The sequence below is a fragment of the Procambarus clarkii genome, chromosome 94 (assembly GCF_040958095.1).
Source record: "Procambarus clarkii isolate CNS0578487 chromosome 94, FALCON_Pclarkii_2.0, whole genome shotgun sequence".
Taxonomy (NCBI): Eukaryota; Metazoa; Arthropoda; class Malacostraca; order Decapoda; family Cambaridae; genus Procambarus; species Procambarus clarkii.
This window is the reverse complement of record NC_091243.1, coordinates 9,864,611-9,891,896: the sequence shown is the minus strand read 5'-3', so window position 1 is coordinate 9,891,896 and position 27,286 is coordinate 9,864,611. Positions and strand designations below refer to the sequence as shown.

The 27,286-nt window shown below is 48.4% G+C and overlaps 1 long non-coding RNA gene across 5 annotated transcripts in view; it reads left to right on the top strand.

Annotated features, from left to right (window-relative positions):
* The first annotated feature begins 1,972 nt into the window (after window positions 1-1,972).
* Window positions 1,973-27,286, top strand: part of LOC123747323 (uncharacterized) — a 77,735-nt gene continuing 52,421 nt past the window's right edge. For 2 of the 5 annotated variants that reach the window (XR_011226117.1, XR_011226116.1), the window contains exons 1-2: window positions 1,973-1,987; window positions 10,710-11,105. This is a non-coding gene — a long non-coding RNA (uncharacterized lncRNA). Of the gene's footprint in view, window positions 1,988-10,709; window positions 11,106-26,509; window positions 26,525-27,286 lie in introns of those variants that run through there. The other 3 variants (XR_011226121.1, XR_011226119.1, XR_011226118.1) reach the window with 2 other exon arrangements.

Sequence of the window (27,286 nt, the reverse complement as noted above, 5' to 3'; positions counted from 1 at the left end):
TGGTCTCTGGAGGGTGGAGAGGGGCGTTCTCCCGTCACACATAACAACACTACTTTCTCCCGATCGTTGAGGCGAAGTACGAATTGATCGTAAGCCACTTTCCGGTCAGGGTAAGTGGTTGTAACCACTTGTACTGGGACTGTACTTATGGGATTTAAAGTACTTAAAGCGGGACTGTACTTATTATTACCCCTCTTCCAAGCTGCAAGCAACAGTCTAGTGGACCAAACTCTCACAAGTCAAGCCTGGCCTCGGGCCGGGCTTGGGGAGTAGAAGAACTCCCAGAACCCCATCTACCAGGTATCAACCAGGACTAGAGTAAACTCGGTGCATATAAACCGTGAAGTAGGGTACATCTCTCAAGTCTATCTATCCCTCATGCTATGTCCATCCTTCCCCTCTTAGGTCTGGTGGATGTGTCGCGTACATTAGCACCAATTTACTCTCTGACTTTCCGTATGACATAATATAATGAATTATATTCTCCCCATTAGAGTGGTGCAGCTACTGCTACGACAATTGGGATTCTTTACTCTTAGAATGGTCTTTCTATAGCTGTCTTTGTCGGATAGTGTGTAGCTAGTTATGTATTTGAAAAGTGTTGTTGTTGCTGTTATAGATTCAGCTACTCGGAACAAGTTCCAAGTAGCACGGGCTATGGTGAGCCCGTAGTGGACTTACCTGGCACAGTAGCGGTGCTGGGTAGACTGTTGAAAAGTGTGTTGAGCGCGTCTTATGTACAAAGCTCAGGTGCCGTAGTATACCTAAACAAAAGTTGTCATATCTAGTACACTTAAGGCTAACGATATGCTAGCTAAATTCTCTAGACGAAATACGGTAGAGTACTATATTTTTTCTCTATTCTTTTCCACATTTATATAACAAGTGTCTATTGAGGTGTGCAAGTACACTAGAAAGTGAAGAGACGACGTTTCGGTCCGTCCTGGACCATTCTCACAAGTCCATTACCATTATCACAATCGACTTGAGAATGGTCCAGGACGGACCGAAACGTCGTCGTCTCTTCACTTTCTAGTGTGTGGTTTGGACAACATTTTTCAGCCACGTTATTGTGACTCGTCATCTGCCTAGCAGTCGCATGTTGAGCAGATACGAGGCTAGTCCAGACGCGCCCTGCCGCCACCACTACAGTCCCCTCTGTCTTGTCAGGGCTAGTAGCCGCTCAGGGACTCCCGTCAGCTAATATCTTAATGTAAGCGCTAATTGTGAGTCAGATGCTGCGGGGCTGTGTTGGAGGCTGGGGGAGGGCTGGGGGAGGGCTGTGGAAGGGCTGGGGGAGGGCTGTGGAAGGGCTGGGGGAGGGCTGTGGAAGGGCTGGGGGAGGGCTGACGTGGAACGCAGAGATGAAGCTTGGCCCCTGGCACGGTTGTTGACCCATACTCCTGGGGGAGTCAGGGGCCACTGGCAAAGTTGATTGGCTTAGTAGTTTACCAGAGCGGAATGCCTTTATTTAAAGAGAACATGTTCTCAACGAGTAACGCTTCTCTCGTTTTTTTTTTATTGTACATACACCAATACATAACGTACATGTGGTTATGGATTGGTGTATGTACTTTAATTTGTACTAATATTTTTCTACGTGTGTGTTTGATCATGTAACTGGCGATGATCTGCTCTCTCGTGTCTATTTTGGCGCCTGTAATGAAGGTGTTGGGTTAAGCGTGGTGGGCTCCGGTCAGTTGAACGTGGCGTGTGTGAGGGGGTCGTGTGTGTGCGTGTGTGAGGGGGACACACACCTGCCCCCTCTCACACATGTGACTCACGGCGGCACTACACCACCATCACTACACAGTCGTCACCATCTTTACTAACACCATCAGAGACCACAGTCAAAATATTAACTCCCTTCACTGCCAGTACAGCCCAATACCAGTCAGTACCAGTTAACACCACCAGTTAACACCGCCACCAGTTAACACCACCAGTTAACACCACCAATCTACAACAACATATCCAGCTTTTCATGGTTAGTCTCCAGTGGCAACGTGAATCTAGGTGCACCAAATTTATTATTATTTTCCACGTGAGGCGCGTGGCGACCTTCTGAACACCTGTGTTTATGGCTTCATCCACCTGAGTGCGGAAGCCTGACTTCTTTACCACCGGCCTACACCGCTTTACATGTGAACTTTGGCTTTATTTATCAGTTATAGCTTTATATGTAAGCTTAGGCTTTATAGCTTTTGTATGTAAGCTTTAGCTTGATGTGTTGAGCTTTAGTTTTGTATGTGAGCTTTACCTATGTGTAAATTTCTATATGCATAAGAGAGAATGTCTGTTTGCATGTCCACCATTGAAGGCCTGACGCTTGGGGCTAGCTTCACTCAACTTTGCAGGTGGAATGGTCTTGGGTTCGGGAACGGCGTAGGCTGGTCGGGGTCAGCTTAAGTTAAAAATATAAAGAAATATTAGCATTTATAGAGACCCCCCAGGCGATTTTCATAAAGTGTGAAGTATTTGGTGTGTTTTCCATAGAGTATTCCAATGGAAAGTAATAAATTTTCAGAGAAAATGGCGAAGGAAGAAGTGGAGGACAAGGGGGGGTAGACATGGGGTGAAGGGAAGGAGGAATATGTAATACTATATATATATATATATATATATATATAATGATATCCCGGTTCACCCGGATATCATTATATATATATATATATAACATTATAACAACAATTATAATTATCATCCCTGCAACATATCCTTAAAATATAACGATTCCATAAAACGTCTCAAATTAGAAATAGGGGGAAACCATTTAGAAAAATCAGAATATGAATCATTTTGACAAATAAGTAGGAAGTAAATGTTATATTAAGGCGAAGGAAAGGGGGAAGGAGCGGGATAATGAGAGTGCGGAGGGAGGGAGGGAGGGAGGGAGGGAGGGAGGTATTGATGCCTGGGTCACTACGGGTTAATGACAGCCACGGGGGGTAATGATCTTAATTACACCACCAGGTTATTTGATCTTATGGGAACACGAGACACGCAAACACCAAAATATTTTATAATATTTAAACAATGTATTTATTAGGCTTCGGTGCTGAATATTGGGTACTAAGATTTTTAAGGCCTGAACACCGGTCAACAGGTCATTGATTATTATTGGGGGCTTTACGATGGCTTTTGATGACTTTGGTTAACGTTAAATCGAAAAAAAATATCTTACACATCGCTTCGGGCACCTCATTATTTCTGTAAAGTGAGTCTGTTACAAGGATGATGTGGATTCTCCTCCATGTTTCTCATGTGTCGTAGTACAGGTGAGTACAGTCTGTGAGTTCAAATATATGTGTCTGTGTGTAGACGGCCATGTTGTGGAGCCGCTAGACCGCTTCATCCTTCATGTCAATGACCATGTCGCTGATTCTCTCCTAAACAGTCCTGTTTGATAGAGAAATTACTTTAAGTTTTTTCTCCGGTCCATTTTCCAACACAATTTCCAGCATTTCGAGAGCGCAAGGTTTGATCAAAGCTTCCCCAATTGTACGTGTTTGTTGTTGTTCTGGTTTGTTATTTCCAGTTCTACGACACACGAAGCTCCAGTAACGCTGTGGTTCATTCCTGGGAATGTCGCTGTTGAATCCTCCTTCATTTTTTTGAGAGCATTCTCTTGACGTGCAAAAAAGCTTTTGTCCCTTGTCCTTGTGTTGAAGAGGAACATTCTGAAAATGTGGCTTCAACTTCGTTGTTTTCATAGAATCATTTGACAGAACTTTGCTGTAAATATCACATTGAGGCTTTTCTTCTCTATGCAGGCGATGAGTCACAATAACGTGGCTAAAGTAAGTTGACCAGACCACATACTAGAAGGTGAAGGGACGACGACGTTTCGGTCCGTCCTGGACCATTCTCAAATCGACTTGAGAATGGTCCAGGACGGACCGAAACGTCGTCGTCCCTTTCTTCTCTGTAAGTGATGAATGTGAAAACATATTCCATTTATGAATCATCGTAAACTTTCTTTTCTGAAACTCATGATCGAGTCTAAAATCTGTGAATACAAAATAATAAAAACATCAACTATAACTATGAATGGAATATTTACGGATAAAAGGGAAATGTTTATCTTTGTTTTAAACTTTATCTGTGACATACAATAATGTGTCATGTCCTGGAGATTATGTATAATCTGTAGAATTGTAGTTTGTAGAAAGAATAATATTCCAACAGCCTGAGTCTATGGTTCAAATTTTCCCCCTAAAACCCTAAAATCCCCCTGCCTGGGGAGAATTCCCCCCTGGTTCAGAATTTCTGAATTAGGGTTTACTCAGTTCTTACTCCCTATCTTGTCCAGCCACTCTCCCCTCTCCCCTTCCCACATGTAACTTGGCTCTCTCCCTTCACGCCCTCCCACGAGACATTCAGCCCTCTCCCTTCACCCACGTGCCACGTGGCACACGACACACGCGCCAAACATGTGACACCGATAGTGAGGTGAAGCACATGTGAGGGTGACACTGTCAACTATCTTCTCCAGGCTCTGTTTTTCCTCCTACATCACAGTTTCTCTCTCTCTCTCTCTCTCTCTCTCTCTCTCTCTCTCTCTCTCTCTCTCTCTCTCTCTCTCTCTCTCTCTCTCTCTCTCTCTCTCTCTCTCTCTCTCTCTCTCTCTTTCTCTCTCTCTCTCTTTCTCTCTCTCTCTCTCTCTCTCTCTCTCTCTCTCTCTCTCTCTCTCTCTCTCTCTCTCTCTCTCTCTCTCTCTCTCTCTCTCTCTCTCTCTCTCTCTCTCTCTCTCCCGACCGTGCGGCAGGTCTCACGTTGATGGCCCAGATAAAGCAAGTATAACGAAAGGTGTTGTACAATATGAGGTTTCGGTGTCCGCCTGTGTTAAGCTGCCCTTCTGCAGAGCCTTCCCCCCTCCCTCCCCAGCCAACACCCTCACGCCCCTTTTATCCTCTGTTCACACGCCCGTGTCTGCACCGCTTCCACCATCTGCACCCACGTCCGCTATGCTGTCGCTCCCTACGCCCTCACGCACCACGCACTCACACACCACGCCCGCACGCACCACGCCCTCACACACCACGCACCACGCCCTCACGCGCCACGCCCACACAGTGAAGATTGCCTAAGGAGGATGAATATGATTGAGGTGAACCTCTCCGGCAGAAATCCTCTATTCCCTTCCATCTTCCTGTTCTCTAATGCCTCTCTGTCTCTCTCTCTCTCTCTGTCTCTCTCTCTCTCTCTCTCTCTCTCTCTCTCTCTCTCTCTCTCTCTCTCTCTCTCTCTCTCTCTCTCTCTCTCTCTCTCTCTCTCTCTCTCTCTCTCTCTCTCTCTCCCTCCCCGAGAGAGGCCAACATCTACATACACGCCAGCCTTCCCTCACTCTCCCTCTATCTCCAGCATTCTCTCATGTCTTCCTCACATCTATTTCTCAACTATTAACCCTTCCTCATTTTCAACACTCATCCCTTGTGTGGTATAAGGGTCTGACCCTTCTGTTTGTTCTTTGGTTGGGTGGATGGGTGTCCAACCACTTGGGCTGGACGGTAGAGCGATGGTCTCGCTTCATGCAGGTCGGCGTTCACTCCCCGACTGTCCAAGTGGTTGGGCACCATTTCTTTCCCTCCGTCCCATCCCAAATCCTTATCCTGGCCCCTTCCAAGTGCTATATAGTCGTAATGGCTTGGCGCTTTTCCCCCTGATAGTTCCATTCCATTCCATGGTGGATAGGTGTGAATTCTAGTAATTAAAAGACGACCTTCAGCTCTTGGACCCCCACCTTTTAATTTTGCTCACCTATTGGTATGGTCTCTCGACCGTCTTGATCCTACTCCTGAAGCTGTAGATGGAGTTAACCTCATTTACTCCTCTTTTTCAGTTCATTGCCCCTTGCTCACTACTCTCACAGTGAAGAAGTGCTTCCTTACATCCTTAGGGATTATCTGAGGTTCTAGTTCCCACCCAAGCACTCTTGTAAGACTGACTCGGCCAACCCAATTGTCGGAATCTTAATCTCGTTTCAAGAGGACTAACGCGATAGGCTCTACACGTTATAAAATATTGATATATAAGATTGATAGGTTTCTCTACAATATTCGTCCAATTTTACTTATATTATCGTTAATGAGGAATAATTTGCGTACTTGGATTAAATAAGGGTTTCAAGTTCTGATAAAACCAATTTTTTTTTAATGAATCACTGAATAAAAAAGGGATCGAAAAATTAAATACAATACAGTGAATTCGGCTTATTCGAAAGCGGTGCTGCCTAAACAGTACGATGCTCGTATCATTTCGCAAATCATGCACGAAGCCTATACTAAAAATTAATCAAGTTTAAAATATCGACTCCTTAATCATTGAAGCCAAAGATAATCGTCAAAATAATCACAGGCGTTTTACGCCCACCACCATCTTCATAATTATTAACTGATAACTTATATTATCAAATTGCATAGTTATGCAGAGAATGTAAGGTGATTATAGTCGGGGATCTGTATTTGGCATCATCAAAACGCTAGGGAAGTGCGCTATGTAATAAATATTATCACTTTAAATTTTTACTTGAAATGAGTACTTGGTAGATAATGCATTCTTTAATGGAAGGTTCAGTTCAAGGGATCATCCTCACATAACGTGCAATATATAATTCATTATTAACAACACTTGCACAAAACAAGTTGTCTAAATCCGACTAGAGTTTTCGTACTTAAATTGGATTATCACTCAAGAACAAGGCCTGGACGGAACTTTTAACAAGTTTTGGAATATATATATGATTAGAAAGTTTTCGTGAAACTGACGACCATGTGTGTAGCGTATCTTCCAAACGGACAGTCGTGTACGTAGCCTTTTTTTCCAAACGGAGTCATGTGTGTAGCCTATCTTCCAAACAGTCATGTATGTACCTATTTTCCAAACGGACGGCCAGACGTCAGTGTTATTAATGTGTTCGTCAGGCGACATATTTGTTGCTGCATATTCTCAGATCCTTCTCTTTCTTTCTGGAAGTTGCCTCTCCCTTGACCACACACTAGAAGGTGAAGGGACGACGACGTTTCGGTCCGTCCTGGACCATTCTCAAGTCGATTGTGTTCGGACCATTCACAATCGACTTGAGAATGGTCCAGGACGGACCGAAACGTCGTCGTCGCTTCACCTTCTAGTGTGTGGTCTGGTCAAAAAGAGAGAGATCGTGTTACCCATTCCAACACTTTTCCAGTTACGCCAACATGTTTCCAAAGTTTGTACAGAGGCCTTTCATGGCGGTCGGTATTAAAAGCTTTCTAAAAACAGGAAATACAGTCATCCTTCGCTTCTCTCGTGTTTCATAGTCGTGAATTTTAATACAAAACTAATAGATGTTCATTGACATGATCTACCATGAATGAAGCCATGGTGGTTCTATGAGACAAAACACGCATTTTTCAATGTGTTCTGTGGGTCGTTTCCTTTTCAAGCTTCTGCGGCACATAGTAAGGAATGCTCGTTAGTGAGTCTGGTCTGCAGTTCAGACACTTCTTTCTGTGTGTGTGTGTGACCTTGGAGCAAGGTCATTAATCAATACACTTACTGCGTGCCTCTTACCATAGCTTGGAAGATCTCCTTTATATGTATCGTTATAATCATCCTAATGTTGGGTATGTAAGTGTTCGTTCTCGTTTTCTCTCTCTCTCTCTCTCTCTCTCTCTCTCTCTCTCTCTCTCTCTCTCTCTCTCTCTCTCTCTCTCTCTCTCTCTCTCTCTCTCTCTCTCTCTCTCTCTCTCTCTCTCTCTCTCTCTCTCTCTCTCTCTCTCTCTCTTTCTCTCTCTCTTTCTCTCTCTCTCTCTCTCTCTCTCTCTCTCTCTCTCTCTCTCTCTCTCTCTCTCTCTCTCTCTCTCTCTCTCTCTCTCTCCCTCCCTCTCCCTCTCTCTCTCTCTCTCTCTCTCTCTCTCTCTCTCTCTCTCTCCCTCCCTCTCCCTCTCTCTCTCTCTCTCTCTCTCTCTCTCTCTCTCTCTCTCTCTCTCTCTCTCTCTCTCTCTCTCTCTCTCTCTCTCTCCCTCCCTCCCTCTCCCCCCCTCCCGCCCGGACGCGCCATTCAATATTTAGTATACGCAACTTCCATCACAAAAATCTTTACCTGGTATTTTGTGAAAAGTAAAAGGGTGGCTTGCAGGGGTGATTTCCATGATTGACTTGCAGGGATCAATCACATGACTGAATTGTAGGGTCAATCCCATGATTGACCTTCAAGGATCAATCCCATGGTTGACCTGCAGGGATCAATCGGGACATGACCCACTACTCATCCGGTGGTCGTGAGCGGCATCACTCGTCAAGTTGGAACAGTCTTAACCTCACCTTCCTCACATCTCCCAACCTTTTCCCAGCCAACAAAAATGGGTCCTCACAAGCCATAATATATCCCTTACCTATTTTAATTACCAAATGTTGTGTCCGCCATATATGAGGCAATAATATAGAAGTAACACTCGACATTTTTTTTTAAAGAAATGAAGTGAATCTTAGTTGTTGAGAGCAATAGCCTCGGGCTTAAATTTGGAGATGATTGGATGACTGCTTGACAGGGAAGCATTTTATAGACGAGGGCAGGATTTTATGACATTTTTATGCTAATGTTGCGTCTCCGCATTGCATCCTGGAGAATTATCCTGTCAATTCACCCCCCAAAACATTTTCCTCATATGCCACCACATACAGATTATCCATATCTCGTTTCACAAAAATATTTGATATAGATTAAATCCTGTTTTGAAGGAGTATAATTTCCATCAGCAACCATTGTATAAGTAGGAGATACATACTGAGAAATGCTCCAGCGTTGGCAGCCAGTTATCTTACTTTTTCATTCTCCTCAGCATAATAAGAGTAATAATGCAGGTCGGCCGGCTCAAAAATTCAATGACGCTGTCGAACTAAGCTGACAAGATGATCCTTGAGAAGCCTGGATCTTCTTTATGCAGGTGAAAGCGTCAGAGGAATAAAATTATAACGTCTAAATATTGCGGGAATTTTCTTGAAGTTTATTAAAAACATGATGAAGATATCAACAGACTCGTAACCTTTGGTGATATATATATATATATATATATATATATATATATATATATATATATATATATATATATATATATATATATATATATATATATATCAAGAAGGAGGAGGAAATTATCATTGGAAGGGATCAGGATAAGAATTTGGGCTGGGACGGGGAGAAAGGAATGGTAGCCAACCACTTGGACGGTCGGGGATTGAACGCCGACCTGCATAGCTACAGCCGTCATATTATTAAGGCCTCCACAAAAGCTTCCTAACCAACCAGCACATATAATTTAGTCCTGAACATAGTCCCAAGCCTAAAGTATACTTCTCTTCTATGTGGACCTAGTTTGGCGGGGTTTATAATCTCCAGTTGATTTGCCTCGAAAATTATGCTGGATTACATTATTACTTAATCTAATTTTTTTACACTTTTGAGTTTTGAAGGAAAAATACCCACTTTTGTTAACAACTTTCTCACTTTGTGTTAGCCATTCCTTTCTCTCTGGCTGGACATTTTGCTAGGATAAGAAATATTTGGTTATGTATAGATTAGGTTATGCTAGGTTAGGTTAGGAATAGTTAGGCTGCAATATGGATGAGCGTGGGGGTCCACTACTGCCCACAGGATGGGTGTGGGGTCCACTACCGCCCACAGGATGGGTGTGGGGTCCACTACCGCCCACAGGATGGGTGTGGGGTCCACTACCGCCCACAGGATGGGTGTGGGGTCCACTACCGCCCACAGGATGGGTGTGGGGTCCACAACCGCCCACAGGATGGGTGTGGGGTCCACTACCGCCCACAGGATGGGTGTGGGGTCCACTACCGCCCACAGGATGGGTGTGGGGGTCCACTACCGCCCACAGGATGGGTGTGGGGGTCCACTACCGCCCACAGGATGGGTGTGGGGGTCCACTACCGCCCGCAGAATGGGTGTGGGGTCCACTACCGCCCACAGGATGGGTGTGGGGGTCCACTACCGCCCACAGGATGGGTGTGGGGTCCACTACTGCTCACAGGATATGTGTGGGGTCCACTACCGCCCACAGGATGGGTGTGGGATCCACTACCGCTCACAGGATGGGTGTAGGGTCCACTACCGCCCACAGGATGGGTGTGGGGTCCACTACCGCCCACAGGATGGGTGTAGGGTAAACTCCCACCCTCAGGATGAGTATAATAAATGATCCAAAGTCTTGTGTGCTTAAGAGCTCAGTCGTTAATAATGAGCCTTAAGACTCCATCTTGGTGCTCCCAGTTTCCTCATATCCCTCTCAGTTCCTTGTAGTTAAGTGGGGGGGGGGCGGTAGGGGGTCCCTTCCATCCCCTCACCATTCCTTCCCATTAAGTATGGAGTCCCTTGCTTGTTCTCCCCATCAACTGTAGTCAGGTGCGGGAGTGTGGATGGTGGTGGGGAAGTTGCAGTGGTTGGCATGTGGAGATCTGCGTTTTCTATTTCTCTACTACAGACGTGGCCACACATTTACAATGCTAACCAGCATCTATACATTTTCTTCTGTCCTCCATGGACAGGCTGAGAGATCTGTTGAATATATAGTTCGGGGATTTATTGAACAATCAACCACAGAAGGTGATTGTAGTGTTTTTAAAATGCTAAGCTAACCTACATACATAAATACATAGATACACAGATTTACGTCTGCCCTAGATAAACAGTATTCGATGTGTCTTTTACATAGTGTCATTAATGTCTGCGGGCGTGACACCGCCACGCCGCCGGCCCCCCCGAGGCTGTCTGCTGGTGTGGAACCTCACCCTCCTTAGGAAATGAGCAGCTCTTGTCAAGTGTGAAATGAGGACTGGGTCCGGAAATGAACCTGAACCTCCGAGAACTCAGTTAAGGCGCAGCGAATCTCTTCCACCTTCCCTCCTCTCACTCCACCTCTCTCCTGCTCCTTCCTCTCTACCCCTCCTCCCATCTTCTCCCTCCCCCCCACCCTGGGGGCGAGCCTCGCCTCCTGCAGGTGAAACACGGACACACGAAGGCAATTGTAAGAGCAAGTAAAGCGAAGAGAGCGCGCGAGAAGAGAGAGCGAAACACAACATCAAAGATGGAAGAAACATTGAGCAAGAAGGTAAGGTATAAATACGGCATCCCCCGAGAGGCTGGAGACGCGGGCTGTCACGTTCCTCTTCCCCTGCTTGTGACACCTTTTGTCTTCCATATGTAAGCGTGCCCGGCGCCTCCAGAGAGAGAGAGAGAGAGAGAGAGAGAGAGAGAGAGAGAGAGAGAGAGAGAGAGAGAGAGAGAGAGAGAGAGAGAGAGAGAGAAGGACGGGGCTTGGGGGCCCCCTGGGCGGGTTGTGTGATGGGCGAGGTCTCCCGCCTGGCTGTGTTCTGTGTACTTGGTGGGTGTTCTGTGGTGGGCGGTGTTCTGTTCACGTCCTGAGTGAGGACAGCAGGCGGGCAAATCACTGGAGGGACGATGGGAGGGAACCACTCGGGACAGGGAGACAGGAAGAACCAGGGAGTTCCCTGTCTCCCTGTCCCAAGAACCAGGTTTAAGACAGGGAGAGTGGGAGTATGCACCAGTAGAGGACAGGTACATTGACGGCAGCCAACAGTGACCAGGAACCAGTCCCGGAACTGAGAGGTATGAACTACGAGTAAAGGCTAAAGGAGCTGAACCTCACGTCCCTGGAAAACAGAAGAGTAAGGGGAGACATGATAACCATCTACAAAATTCTCAGGGGAAATGACAGGGTGGACAAAGACAAACTCTTCAGCACGGGTGGGACACGAACAAGGGGACACAGGTGGAAACTTAGTACCCAGATGAGTCGCAGAGACATTGGAAATAATTTTGTCAGTGTCAGAGTAGTTAACAGATGGAATGCATTAGGCAATGATGTGGTGGAGGCTGACTCCATACACAGTTACAAAATGTAGATATGATAGAGCCCAGTAGGCTCAGCAACCTGTACACATGTTGAAACAGTTGAGAGGTGGGACCAAAGAGCCAGAGCTCAACCCCCGCAAGCACAACTAGGTGAAGGAAGACAGATATATAGACAGCAGCATCAACAACGAGCGGTGCAGGGGTAGTAGAAGGAACAAGACAGTTTTCGGGATGTAGTGAAATTACATCTTGAAATGCAAATGAAATTCCCGGTGTGAGGGGGGAACTGGCTGTCGAAGGGTGCCCACGTCGGCTTCCTCTCCTCCATCCCCACTTCCCCCCTCGATGCGCTCTATGACTTACTGTCTATCAACAACCCGTCCTCATACAGCGTCGCAGTTTGACGTATACTCTACCTAAGGGCAAAATTCGTCGTACTTGAGAATAGGTAGCGGCTCGCGAAATTGTCGTACTGTCTCGTTTTCTGTTTTGGGTCCTCTGGTAGGTTAGGATAAGGGGCACTTTAGTACGACAGTTTCTTGACGATGGGGAACCTTAGTAGGACGGGCTGATATCAAAACCCGATATCCCACTGCCCATTTCCTTAGTGTATCTCCCACTGCCCCTCACCTGATGTATTTTATACTTCCCATCCCCCTGCAGTATCCCCTACTGCCCACCCCCCCTCATGCAGATTTTGAAGACCCCTCCCCCTCTTCTACTCTTTAATACCCCCCCTATTCCCAACATCCCCTGATGCTTAGCTAGATGATGGCTCCTAATGTCTATCCCCCTCTCCTCCTCTGATGGGCCCTCCGCTCCTGCCTTAATTATTATCACTTTTTAATTAAGACTCGCAAGTAGGTGTGCCGAGTGGTCTTCCCTTGTGGACCGGAATACATACACACACACACACACACGCACACACACACACACACACACACACACACACACACACACACACACACACACACACATATATATATATATATATATATATATATATATATATATATATATATATATATATATATATATATATATATATATATATATATATATATTATATAAAACAGTGGTGGCCAAAGCAGTGTTTGGCCACCAATAACATGATTACTGACAGGAATTATCATTCAGCCAGAGTTTTAAGCAACCCCTCCTCTCTGAGGAGGGGAAGCGAGGGTGTTAGCGAGGTAGGGAGGGCTAGTGAAGCAGACGCCACTGCTGCTGGGTGTTACTCTGACTGTTGTTTGCTAATGATTCTGCTGTTGATATTGTTGTAACTACCAGGACATCTGTTGCTGGTTACTGCTGCTTGATCACCAATAACAACTACTGCCAGGGCCGGATCTAATCGTCTTTTAGGCCTTAGACTAAACTAGCTAAACGGGCCCCTCTGTCTGCTCTCTCACTTGTGTATTATAGAATACCTCTTGAAGAAATAGTGAATAAAAACATGTATCCTCCTGGTAGCTGGTAGGGAGTGAGAGGGGCCACCATGACCCAGGCCCCGTGATGCTAGTGGGGACCTCTGGCCATAACCTACTTAGCCTATTGGGTAGTCCTGGCCTGACTCCTGCTATTGTTACCGCTAACAAACAGTCCGAGGTGTGATAACAATGCGACCAGCAAGCAACAACAGCCTCACATAATGCCGCCATGAAACAAAAGAGCCATCAGGCTTCACGTCGGTACTAATTAAGCCTCCATGGAAATATGTTTTAATTACTCTCTACGTGTTTGTATTAGAGAATGATATTTATTCAGTGATATAACTCCGCTCTTGTGTAAATCACTCATTTACAATTCTCTTTTATATGTAAATTATAAAAATGTTGGTGATTTGAATATATAATTTTTTTTTGTAAGAAGTATATTATCATTGAAGATATTCTGATTACATTTAAAATCTTAAATTGAAGACATTCATGATAGAACTTTTACATTAACTTTTATTATTAACTCTTTTAGGTAAAGACCCCTAAAATTATTGGATTGGAGAAATGTTCAAAATGGAACTCAAGATGGAAAAGGGATGGAATAGTATCGTGGAGTTAACCAATCTAATTATTGATCTATGAACAACTGGGGAATAATAAATAAGTCCACTACGGGCTCACCATAGCCCGTGCTACTTGGAACCTTTTGTTCCAGGTTGCGAATCTTAAACAACAACAACTGGGGAATGCTGTGGTTGTGTTCATCATGTGGTTATCATCCCCATCATTATGCCTGAGACCAGTGCAAAAAATGCCTAGATATTATATAAAGATATTATATATTTTGGTCTTGCGTATAGGCCTAACTTTAGTTAGATCAGGTATTTAGGTTCCGTTGGTAGTTATTTCATATAAAGATTGTAAGTTAATAACTTAGAAAAAGTGCACTTGGAGCATAGGAATTTAGTGAAGCACTTGAGGTGAACTCCTTGAGTCTAATAATTTACGAGTAGTGTAGAAGGTGTGACCAGCCTCGAACCCTGGCGGCCACTTCCACGCTAATCCAGCAGCTGCTCTCCCTATTTATAATTGATTTTTTGTCCACATATGACCCCGACCCATACTCGTGCTATATTGTTCAAGCTGCACCCAACCCCAGAGAGACGCGTTCGTGGGCGTTAGTTCTAAAAGAATCAAAATACCTAACCTTTACTAGGCCTAACTATTCCCATAGCTATAAAAATAATAAGAAAATCCACTAGGGCTATAGGTGGGGCACGAACCTGCGACTATGACATTACCAAGCCGCATACTCAACATACTCCAGTGGTAGAGTTCGTTCACCAATCCTGTGGTTTTGAAATGTTCAGCCAAGAGTCCATAGACTTTATCATATATCTAAAATATGACATACGCATTCTAAGGGCAACCTTAGAATGTATATAGACTAGAGTGATGGAGATAATACATAGGAACAGTGGGTTACAGTGACGGTGGAAACAAGGGAGGGAGGAGGGATGGGCTGGGTGTGTGGTGAGGTATAGGTGGATGGGGGGATAGAGAGGGAGGTGGGTAATGGTGTGGAGAGTGAGGAAGGAGGGTGTTTGACGTGGGAGATGAGAGTGTGGATAGGTTGCCTGTGTGTGGGAGACAGGGGGGGGGGAGTGTGTGGGAGACAGGGGGGGAGTGTGTGGGAGACAGGGGGGAAGTGTGTGGGAGACAGGGGGGGAAGTGTGTGGGAGACAGGGGGGGAGTGTGTGGGAGACAGGGGGGGAAGTGTGTGGGAGACAGGGGGGGGGAGTGTGTGGGAGACAGGGGGGAAGTGTGTGGGAGACAGGGGGGGGAAGTGTGTGGGAGACAGGGGGGGAAGTGTGTGGGAGACAGGGGGGAAGTGTGTGGGAGACAGGGGGGTGAGGGGGTGAAAGAGTACAGTGGGGGAGGGGGGGGGAGGGTGTGGAAGGAAGACAGAGGCGGGTGAGTGATGTGTGGAGATTGGGGGAAAGTTGATGGTGTGAGAAGATGAGGGGAAGGTGGAGTTGTTGAGACAGAAGAGAGTGGTATATGGAGACGGACGGGTGAAGACGGGGAGGCTGGTGTGTGTGTGGGGGAGACAGGGAGGAGGTATGTGACCTGGTCACTGGGTCGACCCGGACAATGACCCCATTGTCATTGACCCCATGACCCCATATGAAAGAGAATGCACTCACCTAGCTGTGGTTGCGGGGGTTGAGCTCTGGCTCTTTGGTCCCGTCTCTCAACTGTCTGTGTGTTTGTCTGTATGTTTAAGGCCAGATGCTTAGGGCTAGCCTCACCACATTGTGAGTATTGTGGGTATATTGTCTCTCAGGGCGGGCTGGAGGACTGAGGGAGCCGCGTAATTATTAAGGAAATAAAGAATATAGTTTATCGAACCACGACGATACTTATTGATGTACGATAACCGAACCGGGTCGACGATGCACGATAATTATCGTTGACAAAGGCTAGGAGATATGTTGCCCGAGTACGATGACACGATGCTGATGTATGATAACTGGGAGGTTGGTGCCCTCATTCTCGCTCTACGAGGAATGTGGTTGATTGTACGATGATAGTTGATAGCGACCAATATGTACTAAGATAACGTGATGACAAAAGATGTATTATATACATCTGTACATGTCATATACATCTATATTATGATCCATAATATGATGACTGCTGATTTGTGAAGTACTTGTACAATACTGCTGTAAACGACAGATAGTTGACCAGTTATACGATGTGAGATGATATCTATAAAGAGATGATATCTATAAAGAGATGATATCTATAAAAAATGCAACATAACAAAATACATCATAGTTATTAAAAATACAACATACGAAATCATACACGCTAACTGCTGTTAAATAAAAAATATTACCCTAGCTTGTATAGCATAATAATTTATGATAATTGATAATTAGAACAAATTATGACCGAGTACTCATTGTTGTTGACCAACAAAAAATATAATAACCCTTGTACATCTGGCAACATAAATGTCGCGGTATGGTCCCCCGGCAACATGCGAGTGTACGATAATAACTATTGATAACAAAAATGCCCTATAAAATGTAACATTTCTGAAGGTTATATTTGTATTCATAAAAGCTGGCGCGTACGAGGCGTCAATTGCTTGCCGGGGTGTTTGACACCTTACTGGAGGGTGGAAATTGACGGAGATGGCTGCTTGATAAGTCACAGAAGCTCGCAGAGGCGCCATATTTTACATATAAGAGGCTACAAAGGTCCCAGCCTTGGCGTTCTGGAGGTCCGAGCCTTGGCGTTCTGGAGGTCCCAGCCTTGGCGTCCTGGAGGCCTCAGCCTTGTGGTCCAGGAGGCCTCAGTCTTGTCGTCCTGGAGGCCTCAGCCTTGGCGTCCTGGAGGTCCCAGCCTTGGCGTCCTGGAGGACTCAGCCTTGGCGTCCTGGAGGCCTCAGCCTTGGCGTCCTGGAGGCCTCAGCCTTGTGGTCCAGGAGGCCTCAGTCTTGTCGTCCTGGAGGCCTCAGTCTTGTCGTCCTGGAGGCCTCAGCCTTGGCGTCCTGGAGGTCCCAGCCTTGGCGTCCTGGAGGCCTCAGCCTTCGGGTCCTGGAGGCCTCAGCCTTCGGGTCCTGGAGGCCTCAGCCTTGTCGTCCTGGAGGCCTCAGCCTTGGCGTCCTGGAGGCCTCAGCCTTGGCGTCCTGGAGGCCCCAGTCTTGTCGTCCTGGAGGCCTCAGCCTTGGCGTCCTGGAGGCCTCAGCCTTGGCGTCCTGGAGGCCTCAGCCTTGGCGTCCTGGAGGCCTCAGCCTTGGCGTCCTGGAGGCCTCAGTCTTGTCGTCCTGGAGGCCTCAGTCTTGTCGTCCTGGAGGCCTCAGCCTTGGCGTCCTGGAGGCCTCAGCCTTGGCGTCCTGGAGGCCTCAGCCTTGGCGTCCTGGAGGCCCCAGTCTTGTCGTCCTGGAGGCCTCAGCCTTGTCGTCCTGGAGGCCTCAGCCTTGGCGTCCTGGAGGCCTCAGCCTTGGCGTCCTGGAGGCCTCAGCCTTGGCGTCCTGGAGGCCTCAGCCTTGTCGTCCTGGAGGCCTCAGCCTTGGCGTCCTGGAGGCCTCAGCCTTGGCGTCCTGGAGGCCTCAGCCTTGGCGTCCTGGAGGCCTCAGCCTTGGCGTCCTGGAGGCCTCAGCCTTGGCGTCCTGGAGGCCTCAGCCTTGGCGTCCTGGAGGCCTCAGCCTTGGCGTCCTGGAGGCCTCAGCCTTGGCGTCCTGGAGGCCTCAGCCTTGGCGTCCTGGAGGCCTCAGCCTTGGCGTCCTGGAGGCCTCAGCCTTGGCGTCCTGGAGGCCTCAGCCTTGGCGTCCTGGAGGCCTCAGCCTTGGCGTCCTGGAGGCCTCAGCCTTGGCGTCCTGGAGGCCTCAGCCTTGGCGTCCTGGAGGCCTCAGCCTTGTGGTCCAGGAGGCCTCAGTCTTGTCGTCCTGGAGGCCTCAGTCTTGTCGTCCTGGAGGCCTCAGCCTTGGCGTCCTGGAGGTCCCAGCCTTGGCGTCCTGGAGGCCTCAGCCTTCGGGTCCTGGAGGCCTCAGCCTTCGGGTCCTGGAGGCCTCAGCCTTGTCGTCCTGGAGGCCTCAGCCTTGGCGTCCTGGAGGCCTCAGCCTTGGCGTCCTGGAGGCCCCAGTCTTGTCGTCCTGGAGGCCTCAGCCTTGGCGTCCTGGAGGCCTCAGCCTTGGCGTCCTGGAGGCCTCAGCCTTGGCGTCCTGGAGGCCTCAGCCTTGGCGTCCTGGAGGCCTCAGTCTTGTCGTCCTGGAGGCCTCAGTCTTGTCGTCCTGGAGGCCTCAGGCTTGGCGTCCTGGAGGCCTCAGCCTTGGCGTCCTGGAGACCCCAGTCTTGGCGTCCTGGAGGCCTCAGCCTTGGCGTCCTGGAGGCCTCAGCCTTGGCGTCCTGGAGACCCCAGTCTTGGCGTCCTGGTCGAAATAACACACACACCTTTCCAACATTTCTTAGCATTTATCTCAACAACATTCTAAAAAAATTCAATGGAAATAATTGCAAATTTTTTGAAAATAAATTAGTTTGGTGACTGGAGGTTTGCAGTAGAGGTGTGTCAGCCTCGTGGCGCTGGGCCGCCGTGGCCCGACCTACCTGCCTTCACAGCCTCAGGTGTGACTGTGTTGTGACCGTCCTCTCTATCCTGCGCTAGGCCTTGATAATGATAAGAGGAGCGTTGGGGTGTAGTGGGGGATAGGAGGAGCCTGGAGGGTGAGATGGGGGATGGCAGGAGTCCGGAGGTATGGTTGTGGAAGCAGTAACATTCATAGTTTAATACAAGGACTCAGATCCCACGTTTTACTTAAGATATAATAAAATTTGTGTATATATTGAGTTCAACAACATTTTCAGCTAACCTGTTCAAGTTAGTGACGACTCTCACACTGAGGGAATTCTCTCTGGTATCTTCGTCATTCATTAGTGTCTAGTTTCTCTGAACCCTCGTTCTGCTTTGATCATTGCTTCTTTGTCTACTTTGAGAACTTTCCCTTTGCCATGTTTTTTCCTGTTCCTTCTCTCCCACTAATGTGGGGATACCCATTTCACTCGGTGTTCCTCGTAGCTCAAGCCCCTCAACTCGGGAATGAACACTGTTGCATACCGTTGAGCCTTTTCTAGTTTTGCTTGTTCATCTTAGGGTTCCATGTCGGTGCTGCATACTCAAAAATGGGTCGCACGAAGGTTATTTATATAGCCCGGAAGGCTCGTTTGTGCATGTTTCAAAAGGCTACACCGACAGTGGCCAGTTTGGCATACGCTGCTGGCGTTATTCTGCCAATGTGTGTGTGCTTCAGGTATTAAATTTGGTGTTATGCTGAATCTACCCCGAGGTCTTTCTCCATTTCTGATGCCAGAATGTTCCATGTTCATTCTGTGCTGCTGAACAGATCTTCTCACTTGTGTCTCCTCATAACACGAGGAAGCTAAGGGCTGAGACAAGGAAGCTAAGGGCTGACACAAGGAAGCTAAGGGCTGACACCAGGAAGCTAAGGGCTGACACAAGGAAGCTAAGGGCTGACACAAGGAAGCTAAGGGCTGACACAAGGAAGCTAAGGGCTGACACAAGGAAGCTAAGGGCTGACACAAGGAAGCTAAGGGTTGACACAAGGAAGCTAAGGGTTGACACAAGGAAGCTAAGGGTTGACACAAGGAAGCTAAGGGTTGACACAAGGAAGCTAAGGGTTGACACAAGGAAGCTAAGGGCTGACACCAGGAAGCTAAGGGCTGACACCAGGAAGCTAAGGGCTGACACAAGGAAGCTAAGGGCTGACACAAGGAAGCTAAGGGCTGACACCAGGAAGCTAAGGGCTGACACAAGGAAGCTAAGGGCTGACACCAGGAAGCTAAGGGCTGACACCAGGAAGCTAAGGGCTGACACAAGGAAGCTAAGGGCTGACACAAGGAAGCTAAGGGCTGACACCAGGAAGCTAAGGGTTGACACAAGGAAGCTAAGGGCTGACACAAGGAAGCTAAGGGCTGTGTCGTGGAGCGCGTGAGGTGATGGCTGCTCTTGGCCAGGTTGTGTTCAGGACTCACCATCGATTATAGACTACTTCCATCAGTTGGTGTTATACGGCATGAGACAGGAGCCATCCCTCCTCCACCTGTCCAGCCAGCTTCTGCTCCTGCTGTTCACTTCCCGTCCCCCTACCGTCCCGCGGTCTCCGTCTCCTGTTCTTACTACCTGGCTGTCACTACGGGAAAGTGCACTCTCGCTTGCTATTCCCGACCTTCTGACCGTGTTCTACCTGCTGTCTTATATATATTTTCTTTCACGACGTTCGGCGGTTTTATCGAATGTGTCCTGAAAGTTGTGGATAGAGGAGGCTTCCATGACTTCTTCTCTCAGTGCACTCTACTTGTTGACCACCAGCACAGGGTACATTTCCTTACTTTTCATTTGCGTTTCCAGCTTTCACCTATGTCCTCTTGTCCTACTTTTCCTCAGTTTAAAGAGGCTGTCCATGTCCCTCTTGTCTTTTCCTCGGTATCTCGTATGTCGTGATCGTATCCCACCTGTTTACTCTCTCCTCTTCAGTGGTGAGACTTTAGTTATTTTGTCTTGTCCACGTAGCTCAGGTCTCTTAGTTCTGGCACTAATTTTTGGCAAACTTCACTTGTTAATTTATGGGTTTTGTGATTCACGAGCTGCGGATTCCAGGCCGGTGCTGTGTAGCCTAGTATTACTCTTAAATAACTTACCTTACCTTGTGGTTATCTCGCGAATTGATTTCGGGGTCAAGGTCCCCGCGGCCCGGTCTCCGACCAGGCTGTTGGACGCGGCTGCTGGCAGCCTGACGTATGAATCACAGCCTGGTTGATCAGATCTCCTTTGGAGGTTGTTGCTGTTGTTTTAGATTCAGCTACATGGAACAAAAGTTCCAAGAAGCACGGGCTATGGTGATCCCATAGTGGACTTATCTGGTACAAGAGCGTGGCTGTATGCGTGTTCCTGTTGGAGGTGTCTATGGAGTTCTCTCTCTTGAACACTGTGAGGGGTCGGCCAGTTATGCCCCTTATGTGTAGTGGCAGCGTGTTGAACAGTCTCGGACCTCTGATGTTGATAGTTCTCTCTTGAACACTGTGAGGGGTCGGCCAGTTATGTCCCTTATGTGTAGTGGCAGCGTGTTGAATAGTCTCGGACCTCTGATGTTGATAGTTCTCTCTTGAACACTGTGAGGGGTCGGCCAGTTATGTCCCTTATGTGTAGTGGCAGCGTGTTGAACAGTCTCGGACCTCTGATGTTGATAGTTCTCTCTTGAACACTGTGAGGGGTCGGCCAGTTATGTCCCTTATGTGTAGTGGCAGCGTGTTGAACAGTCTCGGATCTCTGATGTTGATAGTTCTCTCTTGAACACTGTGAGGGGTCGGCCAGTTATGCACCTCATGTGTAGTGGCAGCGTGTTGAACAGTCTCGGGCCTCTGATGTCGTATCTGCACAGGTTGTATAAATTGTCTTAAGCGCGTCTTGACTGAGGTTTATAAATGCTGTTTTAAATTTTTGGAAGGCTCCCATATTCTACGGAAGTTAACCTGTCTATATATATATATATATATATATATATATATATATATATATATATATATGGTGATATTTCTCTTCCCTCTTCCTGTAGTTTCCTTCCCCTTATGGTGCAGTCATCGTCTCCTTTCTTCCTCTCCCGTCTTTATTACCCTGTCTATCCACTCGTGAAGATCGCCATCATCTTGCTGAGACTCACTGAGCTGTCTTACGCTCCTCATTAGCTTTGTGTCGTACATAAATATTGACATGTTCGACCTCCCTACCTACATCCTCCTTCACATAAATAAGTAACAGTAAAAAAATTTTTTAAATAAAATCTATCCAGTCCAGGCCTCCTATCTATCGACAGGAGGCCTGGTCGACGACCGGGCCGCGGGGACGCTAAGCCCCGGTAGCACCTCAAGGTAAGTCGTTTTATGTGTGTTTTGGTAAGCTGTCAAAGAGCTTGATGAATTAAGGTTGTTGGGCATGATTGTACCCCTGGAACCCCCCCCCCCCTGGTGGGTGTGGATATGGGGGGCGCCGCCCCCAGTACCTGATTAAATTATAAGCAAAATAGTTGACTTATACTTTATTTTTCTGTATATCTTTCAGCTTTCTATTGTCTATGTAGCTTCTATTATTTATGTGGTGACGGTTGAGTGACGGGTGTGGCGACGACGGTTGAGTGACGGGTGTGGCGAGGACGGTTGAGTGACGGGTGTGGCGAGGACGGTTGAGTGACGGGTGTGGCGAGGACGGTTGAGTGACGGGTGTGGCGAGGACGGTTGAGTGACGGGTGTGGCGAGGACGGTTGAGTGACGGGTGTGGCGACGACGGTTGAGTGACGGGTGTGGCGAGGACGGTTGAGTGACGGGTGTGGCGACGACGGTTGAGTGACGGGTGTGGCGACGACGGTTGAGTGACGGGTGTGGCGACGACGGTTGAGTGACGGGTGTGGCGACGACGGTTGTGTGGCGGCGACGGTTGTGTGACGGGTGTGGCGACGACGGTTGTGTGACGGGTGTGGCGACGACGGTTGTGTGACGGGTGTGGCGGCGACGGTTGTGTGACGGGTGTGGCGACGACGGTTGTGTGACGGGTGTGGCGGCGACGGTTGTGTGACGGGTGTGGCGACGACGGTTGTGTGACGGGTGTGGCGGCGACGGTTGAGTGACGGGTGTGGCGGTGACGGGTGTGGCGACGACGGTTGTGTGACGGGTGTGGCGGCGACGGTTGTGTGACGGGTGTGGCGACGACGGTTGTGTGACGGGTGTGGCGGCGACGGTTGTGTGACGGGTGTGGCGACGACGGTTGTGTGACGGGTGTGGCGGCGACGGTTGTGTGACGGGTGTGGCGACGACGGTTGTGTGACGGGTGTGGCGGCGACGGTTGAGTGACGGGTGTGGCGGTGACGGTTGAGTGACGGGTGTGGCGACGACGGTTGTGTGACGGGTGTGGCGGCGACGGTTGTGTGACGGGTGTGGCGGTGACGGTTGAGTGACGGGTGTGGCGACGACGGTTGTGTGACGGGTGTGGCGACGACGGTTGTGTGACGGGTGTGGCGGCGACGGTTGTGTAACGGGTGTGGCGACGACGGTTGTGTGACGGGTGTGGCGGCGACGGTTGAGTGACGGGTGTGGCGACGACGGTTGTGTGACGGGTGTGGCGGCGACGGTTGTGTGACGGGTGTGGCGACGACGGTTGTGTGACGGGTGTGGCGGCGACGGTTGAGTGACGGGTGTGGCGGCGACGGTTGTGTGACGGGTGTGGCGACGACGGTTGTGTGACGGGTGTGGCGGCGACGGTTGTGTAACGGGTGTGGCGACGACGGTTGTGTGACGGGTGTGGCGGTGACGGTTGAGTGACGGGTGTGGCGACGACGGTTGTGTGACGGGTGTGGCGACGACGGTTGTGTGACGGGTGTGGCGACGACGGTTGTGTGACGGGTGTGGCGGCGACGGTTGAGTGACGGGTGTGGCGACGACGGTTGTGTGACGGGTGTGGCGGCGACGGTTGTGTGACGGGTGTGGCGGTGACGGTTGTGTGACGGGTGTGGCGACGACGGTTGTGTGACGGGTGTGGCGGCGACGGTTGTGTGACGGGTGTGGCGACGACGGTTGTGTGACGGGTGTGCCGGCGACGGTTGTGTGACGGGTGTGGCGACGACGGTTGTGTGACGGGTGTGGCGGCGACGGTTGAGTGACGGGTGTGGCGACGACGGTTGTGTGACGGGTGTGGCGGCGACGGTTGTGTGACGGGTGTGGCGGCGACGGTTGTGTGACGGGTGTGGCGGTGACGGTTGAGTGACGGGTGTGGCGGTGACGGTTGAGTGACGGGCGTGGCAACGACGGTTGAGTGACGGGTGTGGCGACGACGGTTGAGTGACGGGTGTGCCGGCGACGGTTGAGTGACGGGTGTGGCGGCGACGGTTGAGTGACGGGTGTGGCGACGACAGTTGAGTGACGGGTGTGGCGGCGGTGACGGTTGAGTGACGGGTGTGGCGACGACGGTTGAGTGACGGGTGTGCCGGCGACGGTTGAGTGACGGGTGTGGCGGCGACGGTTGAGTGACGGGTGTGGCGACGACGGTTGAGTGACGGGTGTGGCGACGACGGTTGAGTGACGGGTGTGGCGACGACGGTTGAGTGACGGGTGTGGCGACGACGGTTGAGTGACGGGTTCTAATTCTAATACGACAATTCTAATTCAATTCGTGTAGGTGATCAACCCTTGCCACACGCCGCTGGCAGATTAATTTCACGCTATTTATTGCTAGTTCCTATTACATTACAGCTTCTCCTTGCGACTTGCCGCCTATTTCATCCCATCATCACTTGTAACCCCCTATTCCCAGTGGTGAGATTTCTGGTCCCACTCGGCTCTATCTCACCCCACTGCATGAATCACGACACTAATTATCACATATATGATAAGAAACGAGAAATCTAATGCACTTTGTCTGGCATTAACTTGGCATTATATTAGAGGCCCGGCGACTAATACACTGAAGCTCGCCCTGAAACATACTCATGAATATATATATTATCTTTAGGTGAGTATATCCCCACTCCACACACACACACACACACACACACACACACACACACACACACACACACACAGTTTCAAATATAGATATGATAGAGCCCAGTAGGCTCAGGAATCTGTACACCAGTTGATTGACGGTTGAGAGGCGGGACCAAAGAGCCAGAGCTCAACCCCCGCAAGCACAATTAGGTGAGTACAATTAGGTGAGTACACACGCACACACACACACACACACTTACATAGTAGTAGTAGGCATCCATCAGTCTGAGGAGACTATGGAGTTGCGCTCTGGTTGTCGGTCTGGAGTGGCCTCTCCAGGGCGCAAAGCCAGGGTAGGTTGATATGAATAAGAAGCTGTTACCCATGCAGCAGGTCCTCCTCTCTCCACGGCGCCGAAAGTCTCCAATGGAAAGGCAAACGCCAATACGATTGGTTCCAGCGCCGTCGCAGGAACTATCAGTACGAGGATGAAGACAACAACGAACTCCCCCTAGCGGGCTCCAGCCCCGGAGTTAACCTCGAAGTTGATAAAAGAAGCCACAGGGACTCCAAACCCGGAGTCTTACATACATGTTTATATATTGGGTCCCTTCACCCTCACACACCACGTTACAGTAGAGGTAACGAGTGGAGTACCCAAAGGGTCGGTACTAGGGACCATTATATTTCAAAAATGCTACATGATAGCAAATTGATCCCCTTCATATCAATGTTTGCTAATATATCAAAGTAACGAGAAGCATCAGAAAAGATGAGCACCGTGGTATATTGCAAGGTGAACTAGACATGATCCAGTGTATAGCAACACTGCTATACACTGTTGTTATAGCGTGTATATGTATAGAGTTTAGTTATATACACTATTGTATAACGCTGCCAAACTGCTGCTATACTTGTGTGTGTGTGTGTGTGTGTGTGTGTGTGTGTGTGTGTGTGTGTGTGTGTGTATGTGTGTGTGTGTGTGTGTGTGTGTGTGTGCGTGTGTGTGTGTGTGCGTGTGTGTGTGTGTATGTGTGTGTGTGATATGGGGGAAAAAAGTAGTTAGTAAACAGTTGATTGACAGTTGAGAGGCGGGCCGAAAGAGCAAAGCACAACCCCCGCAAACACAACTAGGTGAATACTTCAACCCTGACAAATGCAACATTATGAGAATCGGAGCAGGAATGACAATAGGAAAATGAAGAGGAAAATAATATGACAACACACGGACGTGATGAATCTATGAGTAGTGCTTCTTTACCCTCATCATGCTCCAGTGGGCATAGTCCTGGACGGGATCTAAGTAACGCGAGTTCGAGTCCATCGTATGGCCACCATATTTTCCCCAAGAGGAAGTATAACTCCCTGAATTTGGGAAGCGAAAAATGTGTGGAAGTAGACAACCCAAATCTAACGCAGACATGATAACGTCATACAAAATCCTACGGGTAATTTATTATACAAAAAAAGGAGTGTTGAAAGTGATGATCAACAGAACTGTGGTACATCGATGTAATCTAGATATATACACGAGTCACAGAGATGACAGGAAAAAACTTTTTCAGCTTGAAATTATGAATGGTTACGAGAAGTTGAGTCTAATTAAATATACAGTTTTAAGCTTAATTTCAACAACACATTTTTTTTAAGATTTGAGTCATTGCAAGTACACGAAGGAAGTGTACCACATCCCCTCATCCTTGCCACACCCTACTCATACACTCATTACCCTCCTCATATCATACCTACCATATATCATACCCATCATATATCATACCCACCATATATCATACCTACCATATTATATCACACCAACCATATTAACCAAAATATAACACTTAAAAAAAACTATAAACAAATATCCTAACTTATAACTATTATTATTGTACAAAAAAGACTAAAATGCAATTAATACATCGTACTGTATTCCCTCAGATCTATTAGCGACAAGTTTCCAATATTTCGTGAATGAGCGCGAGACACCCCGCTGCCGGGCGCAGGAGGGTGACGGACCAACATGTACGATCAACAATGTATTCGTGACCTTTCGCGGAAAAAGGCAGCTGACGTCACGAGTAAACACCACGAATCACCGCTGACAACAGCAATTATCACAGCACCGTTTTCTCACAGCAAGATTGGCCTGGAATTGGGTAAATAACCTCTTGGAATTGGGCAAATTACGGCCGGAATTAGATAATGTCACGGTGGGAATTGCGATGTAGTTGTTGACTTGGAATTGGGGATGAGGGACGGTACTGTTGTTGAGACAGAAGGACGGGGAAGGGAAGGGGAGGAGGGGGGTACACTAGACAGGAACACTGCGAGGGATACAGTTAGAAACATAAAAGATACATAAATGGAGGCGTCCTTTACGGGTGACAGTTTGTCACCTCTCGCCTCACCTTTGCTACAGCCTGGTGACAAAGGTCACTTCGTACACACCGTAGTGGACGAGGACCTCCCTCCAGGTGGGGATGTGTGGTGTGTGTAGTGGCACAGTTCACAGTCCACAGTCCACAGTCACAGTCCACAGTCCACAATCACAGTCCACAGCCCACAGTCACGGCCACAGTGTAACCCTTCGCCTGGTGTATACCTGACGAGGCTCCTGACAGTTGTGCTACTCTCCAAGCCTGACTTGGGGGGGGGGGGAAGCCAGGTTTGTCTTGTAATTACTTGATCCAGAAGGCTGTTGCTTGGGACGGCCCGCAGGCTTACGTGTCCATTACTGCCCAACTGGTCTCTCACTTCCTGCACCAACTTCAAGAGCTTCCTTACCAAGTTTATTGTAGTGTTGCTTCTCACTTTTCTCTTTCTGTCTGTCTCTCTCTCTCTCTCTCTCTCTCTCTCTCTCTCTCTCTCTCTCTCTCTCTCTCTCTCTCTCTCTCTCTCTCTCTCTCTCTCTCTCTCTC